We start from the raw sequence: 12,049 nt of genomic DNA on the forward strand, positions 1-12,049 counted from the left end.
AGAATAACAAAACACGGACGCAGCCGGGAGGCAATCCAGGAGACCAGCTCTATGGGGGTCGACCAAGTCCTTAACCGCGCACTGAACGAAGTGCTCGCTGTAAGTTGTTTTCTTTATTGTACTTTATGAATATTCTTTTAACTTGCTCCTATTTACAACCTTATCTTTTTCTGATCGCAGGGGGTGTTTACCCTTACTTTTGGCTAGCGATTTTTGAGGACGCTAAATGTTCAATTCAAAAGGAGACTTAGCAATCAACTTAGTGTTGTTGAGGCTTGATACACCGAGCAACTCAAGGCGACTTAAGCTACTCATGCTGAGCGACTGAAGGTGGTTGAGGCGAAGCATTCTGATGCCATTAAGGAGGTCGAGGCGAAGCATACCGAGGCCCTCAAGGAGGCTGAGGCAAAACACCTCGAGGCGCTGCAGGTGACTAAGGCCAAAATCGCTTCTCTTGAAGAAGATGTGAAAAAGAAGGATGCGAGTATTGCCAAGATCACTGCATCCAAGGAGCAGTATAAGGAGACTGTGCTTATAAATTACCAGGAAGCCCACAGGCTTCAAGATGAGCTGGAGATAAGCCGCAAGGAAGTTGCTGCACTGGAGGAACAGAATGCCCGCAACCTTGAAGACTATGAAGGGGTATCGTTCAAGTGTTTCTACTTATTCTAGAAAAACTACCCCAATGCTAATTTCTCCTATCTCCCAGACCATATCAGGGAGGCGGAGTTATTTAGGTGCGTTGCTCGTCTGGAAGAGGAAACACTTCCACGGTCTCCAGAAATTTCCTTAGCGACCGGCATCGAAGGCGCCCGAGAAGAGGCTGGGGATGCAGTCGACCAGCAGCACCAAAAATCGCCACAAGACCCCCCGACAACCTCATAATTTTATCTTTTTATTTTACTTTTGAATTACATGGCCTACAGGTCATGATGTAAAAACAATTTGATGTTTTAGCTTTTATTGCTGCATGGGCAGCTTTTTTCTTTTGATTGAACAATTACATCCAAGCAGAACTGCTCGCGGTGTAAAAGGTCTCCTTTTGATATTATAATACCTGCATTTTATTATAACGTCTTTTCGCATGACCGAACTTAGCATAGTACTTTGGATTGATTTAACAAAATACAAAATTTTGAAAAATACTCTAAGTACCTTAGCATGCTTTCATTTATTTTGCTCATGTGTTTACATATCTTTTGATATGCTTTGCTTACTAGATGCCTTATATGCTCCCCCAAGGGATTAAGGAGATTTAGGTCCTTTGTCACTTGCCTTGACCAGAACCTGTTCGAACATTTCTACTCGGAATAAAGGAATTAAAATGATAATACAACAAAACAACACACGTAATGAGCAAATACTTGTAATAAATACAATAATTGGCAAGAATGACTGGCTGCGCACAGTCCCTTATATTTTTCGTAATAAATGGACAAAATGTGTCTGTACGAGCGATCAATAAGATCTTACACTTATAAGCTATTAGTCATATAAAGTGACCAACTCTTTTTCATAACTTGTAAAAAGTAAAATTAATACAAGCCAATCCTTTAAGAAGAATTTTTTATTGATAGTACTTGCGCAGGTGTTCTACATTCCAATAGCGAAGAATGAGATCTCCGTTTAAGCGAGCAAGTTTATAGGTGCCTGGATGAAGGACTTCTTCAATATGGTAAGGCCTTTCCCAATTAGGTCCGAGTACTCCAGCAGTCTGGTCGCGGGTGTTTAGGAAAACTCTTCAAAGTACTAAATCTCCGACGTTGAATTTTCTTTCACGTACTTTAGAGTTGAAATACCGGGCGACTTTTTGCTGGTACGCAACTACTCGAAGTTGGGCTTGCTCACGCTTCTCATTGATCAAGTCCAGAGATTCCATCAATAGTTGGCTGTTAGAGCCTTGATCATACGTTATTCTGCGATGCGAGGGTGGATCTAACTCAACAGGAAACATAGCCTCATACCCATAAGTAAAAGAAAATGGAGTATGGCATGTTGCTGTTCAGTGGGAAGTTCTGTACGACCAAAGGACTTCAGGCAATTGCTCTGGCCATGCACCCTTAGCTTCTTCCAGTCTTTTCTTCAGGGTATCCTTTAGCGTTTTATTGACTGCTTTGACTTGTCCATTTGCTTGGGGATGAGCGACTGAAGTGTAGAGTCCAAGAACTTTACTTAGCTAGTTAGATAGTAGTATTATAGTATTTATAGCATTATCTTTGTAACTGTGGATTTTTGGTTCAGACCGGGAATTATTTGGACACTCATAGTAGTACTTGTAGATTTTCTAAGTTTAACCTATAGTTTAAGAATATTAATGTTAACCTAAGGTTTGATTAATATGGCTGATATTAAGGATAATATTTATTATACTATATGGTTTAGATAAGAACCAATAGGATTTTAAGCACATGTTATGTATGGGTGATTAAAGGATTAAGTATTTTGAGGATTAAATTTAATAAGGGTAAAGTTTGAATGCTATAAGGTCAGTCAGCAGCTTTGAATACGTTGAGGGCTTAGTCAAGGTTGTTTACTCCATTCAAACTTAGCTAAAAATGTGTAATTTCGTGTTTAAATAATCAGCAAATGCCGATATATCGCAGCACGTAGATACGGAAAACACGAGATGATGCACGACAGCCTCGGGCATACTGGCCCAGGCGATATATCGCCTACAGGGGGCGATATATCGCCTCCTTCAGCATATTTTGAAACATTTTGAATTTGTTTTCCATTCAGCCATTCAACCTCTTGATAAGTCCAACACCTTTTTGAACGAGTCTTCAGCCTCTGCTGAATGATTATTCAAATTATTTTCACCTAAAAAGCTATTATTTTTATTCAAGTAAAATTTAGATCTTTTCATTCCTAAACTCTATAAATAGGACCTAGTACCCAGCCATTATTCATCTTTTGCTCTAAGTTCAGAGGCTGCAAGTGCTAAGTGAGTGTGAGAGTGTAAACACCTAGGTTGGGGAATCATAAGCTTGATCACCATAAGCTTATCAAACACTTTGGGAAGTAAGATTTCATAGTATTTCGGTTTGAGGTTTAGATTGATCTACAAGTCTTCAAGGTATTTCCACACTCTCTAGTTCATTGGTTTCATGTTATTTTTCCTTCTCATAGTCTTCTACTCAGTCTTCTAACCCTATTCTTATTTTGGTTAGGAAATCTAAGTTCTTGAGCACATAAGTTTTGGTAAGTATGTTTCTCAAAGGTTGTAACGACCCACTACTCTAGACTTTTTGGACCGTTAACGAAACTATACATAAAACTTACATTTTTGCGAAAATACCATAATTTATCAGAAACTTGTAGAAACAAAGTTTACTTTCATAAAATAAGTAGGATATGGGTACCCATTGTCTTTAAAACAAAAATAACTTAAAAACTAAAAAGAGTTACATAGAAAATGCGGAAAATACATTTAAAACCATAAAAGCATAAACAAGACTACATCCTCGAATCGAATAACGCTCGGCCCCTTGACTCCATTCACCATCGATACACATCCTCCAAGCGTCACGAATCTTACCGCCTCTAAAGCTTATTTTCCTGCACATAAACAGAAAGGAGTGAGCCTAATGCCCAGCAAGGAAAATCTAACACATAGTCATAAACATAAACATAATTTCATAATAACGTAAAGACATATCATAACACATAATTCACTTATTATAATGGCCATTATACTTGGGGTCCCATAGACTAAACAAGCTTATGCCCATGAGATTAGTGGGGTCCTACCAGCTAAATAGGCTTATGCCCACAATCTTTTTGGGGTCTTGTTAGTCAAATAGGGCATATGCCCAAGCCTACAACATACACATGCACAACATATTCATAACATACCCATATCATATCATAACACATAAGATAACATAAACATATAGATTCTAGCCTATTTTCCTTACCAAAGTTACCGGGATTATGGACTGAGTTGGGACTTTTGGAACACTCCTAAAACCATAAGAAAGAGTGAGTCTAAAGAAAGGAGATGAAATGAAAGAGATGGAAAGACTAAACCATAAAAACATACTTACCAACTTATATGCTTAAGAGCTTGGATTCCCTAACCAAAATAAGAATAAGGTTAGGGGACTGAGTAGAAGGTTTTGAGAAAAGAAATAACATAAAATACAGAAAGGAACTAGAGTTTTGGGTTTACCTCAAAGATTGCAGGATCACTCTAACCTTCACCGAAATACTATAGAACTCACTTCCCAAAGTGTTTGATAAGCTTATGATGTTTAAGCTTATAGTTTTTTCCCCAACCAAGTGTTTACACTCTCACACTCACTTAACACTAGCAGCTTCTGAACTTAGAGCAAATGGTGAATAATGGCTGGGTACTAGGTCCTATTTATAGAGTTTGGGAATGAAAATATCTTGATTTTACTTGAATAAAAATAATGGCTTTTTAGGTGAAAATCATTTGAATAATCGTTCAGCAGAGGCTGAAGACTCGTTCACAAGATGCTGGACTGTTGAAGGAGTTTGAATGGCTGAAAGGAAAAGAATTCAAAAGTATTTGAAAACATGCTGGTGGAGGCGATATATCGCCCCCTATAGGCGATATATCGCCTGGACCTTTGTTCCCGAGGCGACCGTGCATCGATTCGTGTTTTCCGTATCTACGTGCTGCGATATATCGCCCCCTATAGCTGCGATATATCGGCATACGCTGAATATTTAAACACGAATTTACACATTTTTAGCTAAGTTTGAATGGAGTAAACAGCCTTGACTAAGCCCTCAACGTACTCAAAGCTGTTGACTGACCCTATAACATTCAAACTTTACCCTTATTTAATTTAATCCTCAAAAATACTTAATCCTTAATTACCATTCAAAACATGTGCTTAAAATCCTATTGGTTGATGTCTAAACCTTATAATATAATAATATAATCCTTAATATCAGTCACATTAATCAAACCTTAGGTTATACTTAATATTCTTAAACTTATAGGTTAAACTTAGAAAATCTATAAGTACTACTATGAGTGTCCAAATAACTCCCGGTCTGAACCAAAAATCCAAAGTAACAAAGATAATGCTATAAATACTATCATACTACTATCTATCTTAGCTAAGTAAAGTTCTTGGACTCTACAAAGGTTTAGTCATTCCATTCCTTCCTTTCTTTTCATTACTTTTTCTTCAATCTACTCACCCTGTTAATACATGGTTTTAGGAGTGTTCCAAAAGTCCCAACGTTGTCCTCTTATCCCGGTAACTTTGGTAAGGAAAATAGGATAGAAATGCATATGTTATATGTTCTATATGTTATCTTATGTTATGATAAGTGTTATGATATGTATGTTTGTAGGCTTGGGCATATGACCCATATGACTAACAAGACCCCAAATAGATTATGGGCATATGACCTACTTAGCTAGTAGGACCCCACTAATCTCATGGGCATATGACTTGTTTAGTCTATGGGACCCCAAGTAATAATGGCCATTATAGTATGTGTATGTAATAAGTGTTATGTTATGTCTTTATGTTTATTATGAAATTTATGTATATGAAGTATGTGTTAGATTTTCCTTGCTGGGATTTAGGCTCATTCCTTTTTGTTTAAATGTGCAGGAAAATAGCTATTAGTGGCGTTAAGGTTCGTGGATGCTTGGAGATTGTGTATCGATGGTGAATGGATTCAAGGAGTCGAGTGTTCGATTTCGAGGATGTAGTCTTTTATTTATGGTTTTACATGTATTTTTCCGCACTTTCTATGTAACTCCTTTATTTTAAATTATGTTTTGTTTTTAAGACAATGGGATCCCATATCCTTCTTGATATTTTGTAAGTAACTCTTATTTCTACAAGTTTCTAATAAATTTATGGTATTTTCGCAAATGTAAGTTTTATTAAGGATTTGTATGTATAGTTTCGTTAATGGTCCAAAAGTCTAGAGTAGTGGGTCATTACAGTTGGTATCAGAGAAAACGATTCCTTCACATGAAGTTCTCCTCGATACACACACTCAAAAGCTCTGAATCTGACCGCCAAGTAAGTATGTAAGTTACAAGTTAATTTGCTTATGTGTATAGCTAACAACTTTAGTGTTTATGTTTTCAGTTAAGTATGAACGGAGCTTTAACCTACCAAGATATATGAGCCATTAAGGCCTTAAAAAGAATAAGGGAGCCAAGAAACACTGTAGGAGCACTAGAAAGAATCACTTGGAGATTGCTCTTGTTCCACAATGAGATAGGTCACCTTCAAGAGGCTAAGCAAATAATGTTAAGATCAACGGAACAATATGTACTAATAATTAGGCTTTTTAAAGATTTTCCTTCAGTAATTTCAATTTTAGAAGAAATATGGGAGACTATAAATAATGATGATGACTTACAAGTAGCCCTAAGATATTATTCTCTCATACTTAAGTTCACCTATGATTTAGAGTTTCAATTCACTAATAAGCAAAAACATAGGATTCTCACAAACCTTCCTAGAGGACATTTTGATGCTCATGATAACGATGATTATGAGGAGATAGATGATGACATGCTAGATGAAGGATCGGATGTAGAAGATCCCGATTTTTAGAATAGTTAGTTTTCATTGTTATTTTATTTATTTCTTTGTTTTATGATTGTAATAAGTGAAAACTGTTTTTCCAAATGAATAACATGCTATTTTATTATTATGTATGAGTTTGATTTTATTTTCGCAATCAGAATAAATAATAAATAAAATGAATAATGACTAAGTTCGGTGAGGGTGGATACAAATCAATGGACCAAGTTTCCTTATTGAGAGTTAGGGGGCCATAGTAGTGGGAACGATTTTACTAATCCCAGCCCTCCCTCAATATGGTTAACTTTGGAACAAAGATAAGTTTCGAGCCTGAGAATTAAGTCATATAGGATAATTAGAAACACACTTAGAAAATAAAGATGACTTGTTTTTCTAAGTATAGGAACCCACTCTAAATAATAAAGAAGACTTATAATTTTTTTCATAAGAAGTCATAATAAGTAGGTCCGAGATGTGTTTGTTTTAGAATAAGTTTTGCCTTAGAGCCTATTAGGGTAAGTTCTAACATGTTCTCGACTGTTAGAACTTTTGGTGAAGATGTCGCTCCGAAGATCTGCACGCACTAACGGAAACGCCTCCAACGCTGTTCCAACGACCAATGATGCCCCTCCAGTTTGCAGAAGAGGAGTGCGTGCTTAGTTCTTGAGTTTTTAATTAATTTATCAAATTTTTAAGTAATTTTCAATTTATTAGTTTTATTTTGATTTTATGTATTTTTATTTGTGTTTTGTATTTATTTTGTTTAATTATGTCGTTACTAATTTATGTGTGTTTAATTTCTTTATGTAGGTGTATTTGTTGGGAGCAAATAAAATATTGGTATAAAGAAATGAAGAAATCAAGCCCAAAATGAAAGGTCCAATCCAATTCTTGACAATGCCATGTCATCAATCCACGTGCTTCTTTCTCCACCATTGGATTTGTAACTATAGGAAAAAATGACAATTTTGAGCATGAATCCATGTGCTTCTTTTTTTAGACCAATAGGAGTGTTATCATTTACCAAAGAATTTATCTATAAATAGGAGTCTCATTTCACCATTTCAAACACACCTTCTCTTACACCACTTCTTCCATCTCTCTATTCTCTCCATCTTTTTCTTTTCTTAGATTAGTTTTTATGTATTTTTAGAGGAATAATTTGGAGGCTCCTCCTCCAAATTTTCCTATTTATGTTGTAGTTTTTATTTTGTTTTTGATAGTTATGGGTTTCTAATCCACTTAAAATTATTAAGGTGGATGATGAACCAAGATATAACTATATAGTGTTTATTTTATGTTGACCTCTCAAAATGAGCAATAAAGTTTATGATTTTTCTTCTTCTAAATATTTCTGTCATCTATAATATCATGTATTTTAGATTGTTAGAACATATTTTACTTGGTTCTTAATTGTACAAAAACATAGTATTCTTTTAATAAGATGTGCCATTAAATTGTTCACATCCAATGCTTAGAACAAAAATACTATATTTTGCTTTAGAAATAACATAATTTGATTTTTTTTGTAGTTTCATTAAATTGATTCACAACTAATGCTTTGAAGTTATACTATTGAAGTGAAGAAAAATCTATATTTTTTAATTAAAGGGAGCTTAATGGAAGTATAATGTTTTGGAAAAGGTAATTAGATTCATTTCAATTATCACTAAAAATTGGGAAGTCAACATATTAATAAATATTATTATTTATATTTTGTGGATTCTAAAATCTTAATAATATTATAAATAACTATTAAAAACAAATCTTTTTAGTTTATTTATTTTAACTTTTTTTAGTATTTTATTTCTTTATTTTAAAACAAAACACATCAATCTTTGGAACTAGGTTAGAAATTTATTTCACTTTGGTAAAAATAGTTTTGTCTTATGATTTAAGTCAACTCCTTTGGGTTCGACCTCGTGCTTACACGAACACTATTCTATAAATACGATTTGTGCGCTTGCGAGTATAAATATTTAAAACATGTTTGTTTTGGGTCTATCACCTCTGAGTAGATTAAAAAATGGAACGCACTTGTCCGTTGATTTTGAAATAAATCTATTGTTAGCGGCAATTCTTCCGGTCAAACTTTGAACATCCTTAATCTTTGCTGGCGATTTCATATCGATCAGGGCTTTGATCTTTCGAGATTGGCTTCAATTCCTCTCGAGTTAACTATAAATCCCAAGAACTTTCTTGATCCTACCCCGAATGAGCATTTGAGGGGATTCAGCTTCATCTGATATTCGTTCAAGACGTTGAAGCACTCTTGCAAATCCTCTCTATGCCATTCTGCCTTCTTCGACTTAACCAGCATGTCGTCGACATAGACCTCCATGTTTGTGCCGACCAGCTCCCTAAACATGTGGTTGACTAGTCGTTGGTAAGTCGCACCAGCGTTTTTCAAACCGAAGGGCATTACTTTGTAACAGTAAAGCCCGGTGTCAGTCCGAAAGCTAGTGTGATCCTCATCACGAGGATGCATACTAATCTGATTATACATGGGGTATGCATCCATGAAAGTGAGAATCTCATGCCCTGTAGTGGCATCGACCAGTTGGTCGATCCTAGGGAGTGGGAAACAATCCTTGGGGCAGGCTTTATTGAGGTCTGTGAAATCCACGCATGTTCACCATTTACCATTCGGCTTGGGAACTAACACGGGATTAGAGACCCACGATGGATAAAACGCTACCCCGATGAACCCATTCTCCTTCAGCTTCTCGACTTCTTCTTTTAGGGCCTTTGACCTATCTTTGTCGAGCAGCCTTATTTTATGTTGCACCGGTGGAAAACTCTTGTCAATGTTCAGGACATGGCTGATGACTGCAGGGTATATTCCAACCATGTCTTTGTGTGACCAGGCGAAGGCTTCCTGGTTCTTCCTCAAAAACTCCACCAGTGCTTGTTTTGTTGTTGTCTCTAAGTTTTTACCGACTTTCACAACCCTGGTCGAATTTTCTTCATCTAGTTGGACCTCTTCAAGGTCCTCGATGGGTCATATTTCTTCCTCAAAATCCCCAAAGCGAGGATCCAAGTCTCTATCCTCGCTTTGGGCAACGCCCTATTTGGTGACATTATCACCTGACTGGGCCTGAACATCAACTACCATTTGCAACTCTTTTCCGGGAACATCTCTTGACATACCTTTCTTTGCTTTGGATATCGAGGCGTTGTAGCATTCCCTTGCTTCCCGCTAATTTCCCAATATGCATCCTACCCCTGCGTCCATTGGGAATTTCATGGCAAGGTGCCATATTGAAGTAACGGCTCGTAGGTCCCAATTACAGCGTTATATGCTGAAGGATAATCAACTACTATGAGAGTAGTGAGTAATGTCCTATTAGCAGGTGCAGTACCTGCTGTAACTGGAAGCCTAATCGACCCAGTTGGGGCGAGCCCTTTGCCAAAAAAACCATAGATGGTTTGGTTGCATGGCTCTAGGTCCTTAACGGACAGCTTCATTCTCTCTAGTGAAGGCTTGTATAGGATGTTGACCGAACTTCCTATGTCAACCAATACCCTCTTCACCATCAAGTTGGCGATTTGCACGTCTACGACCAGTGGATCAGAGTGTCGGAATCGTACGTGCTGGGCATCATCTTCAGAGAAGGTTATCAACTCCTCCTCTGTTCGAGCCTTCTTTGGTGCTCGATCCTCCACACTCATCATCTCGATGTCCTGGTCGTGGCATAAGGTTTGAGCGTATCGTTCCCTTGCCTTCCCACTATCCCTTGCAAGGTGTGGGCTGCCACAGATAGTGAGTAAAGTGCCTACCACAGGAACTGGATGTAGGGGTGGCAAGCATTGGCGTGCAGGCGCCTGCTCGTTGCCACCTTGAGTCTCTCGCTGAGACCCTCTTGCGGCTCGCACATACCTTCTTTGATGTCCCTGCCTAATCAGGAACTCAATTTTGTCTTTCAACTAGTTGCGTTCATTAGTGTCGTGCCCGTAGTCGTTGTGAAAACGACAGAACTTCGTCGTATCTCTCTTGGAGATATCTTTCCTTATAGGTGCGGGTCATTTATAAGGCACGTTGGAGCTGGTCGCCTGGTAGACTTTCGCTCGGCTTTCGACAAGGGCCGTGTAGTTGGTGAATCTTGGCTCATATTGATTGCCTTTGGGGCGTTTATTGTCAGAGGCTGACGACTCATTGTTTGCCCATTTTCCACAGTTCCTACCATTGCCATTCCTGTTGTCCTTGTCGTTGCCATTGGGTTTCTCTGACTCGTTGGCGGCCTTGGCTTGTTCTTCCTTTGGCCCCTTTTCTTTTGTTGGCGATTTCCCCTCATTGGCAATCGTGTTCTCGAGCTTGATATATCGATCAGCCCGATCCAAAAACTCCTGGGTACTTCTTACCCCATTCTTTCTTATGCTACTCTAGAGGGGTGAATGGCGCCTAACCCCAGCAGTTAGGGCCATCATCTTGCCTTCGTCACCCACTGTCTTGGCTCCAGCTGCTGCTCGAATGAAGCACTGGACGTATTCCTTTAAGCGTTCTCCTTCATTCTGGTGTATCTCGACTAGCTGGTTAGCCTCTGTGGGGTGTATAGAATTGTCCGTAAAATTCCTTCACGAACATCTCCCAAGATACTATACTAGCAGGAGCGAACTTAAAGAACCACTCATGGGCGGTGTCAGATAGTGTCGCGGGGAAGATCCTGCAGTGAGCATCTTCCGACACTTTCTATATATCCATTTGTATCTCAAACTTGTTAACGTGAGATACTGGGTCTCCGTACCCATCAAAGTTCGGCAATGTTGGCATCTTGAATTTACTGGGGGTTTCAGCCGCAGCAATCCTCTGTACAAAGGGAGTGCCCCTCCTCCTATTGTACTCTATATGGGACGTCCGTCCCCCGACCAGCTGTTGTACTGCCTGGTTCAAAGCATTAATCTGAGCCTGAACTGCTTCTGGGACCGCAAGGGCGACCTGAGGCGGGGGAGCGTAGTCATCATGCCTTTCACGACTGTCGTTGAGTACGTCCCTTAAATCTTCATCCTTGCGTCTCTGCTCGCTAACCCCTAGCCAATCAAAGACGTTTTGCTGCCTGGGTTGCCCCCCAGCGTTATGGTTAGCTGACCTATTTTCTCTAGGTGGGGGGCTTCTGTCTCCGCCTCTTTCCTCATTCCTCCGACCAGCATTTCCTCTGCTAGAGTCATCTTCATTATAATCGTAGCCGTCTCTAAACTGGGGCCGGCTATGGCGTGACCGACTGTTCACGCTATTTCCTCCTCGGGCTGGAATTTCCCGAGCGTCAGGGGGAGGCCTGCGCTGGTCGTTGGGTCCCTGTGCATTGTTATGTCGTGGGGGGCCCTTGACCGCAGAACCTGACTCGATGTTCCTATTGTTGGCAGAAGGATGCTATCCCCTGCTTGGTGGATTTGACTCTTCATCCCCTAGGCATTTAGGGCTGTGGGGCGGCTGCCCGACCCTATTCTGCCTCGGGCGCTAAGGATTTCCTCGACCAGTCTGAGATGGAGGCTGCTGCTCAAGATCCCTAGCTGGGACA

The sequence above is a fragment of the Humulus lupulus genome, chromosome 2 (assembly GCF_963169125.1).
Source record: "Humulus lupulus chromosome 2, drHumLupu1.1, whole genome shotgun sequence".
Lineage (NCBI taxonomy): Eukaryota > Viridiplantae > Streptophyta > Magnoliopsida > Rosales > Cannabaceae > Humulus > Humulus lupulus.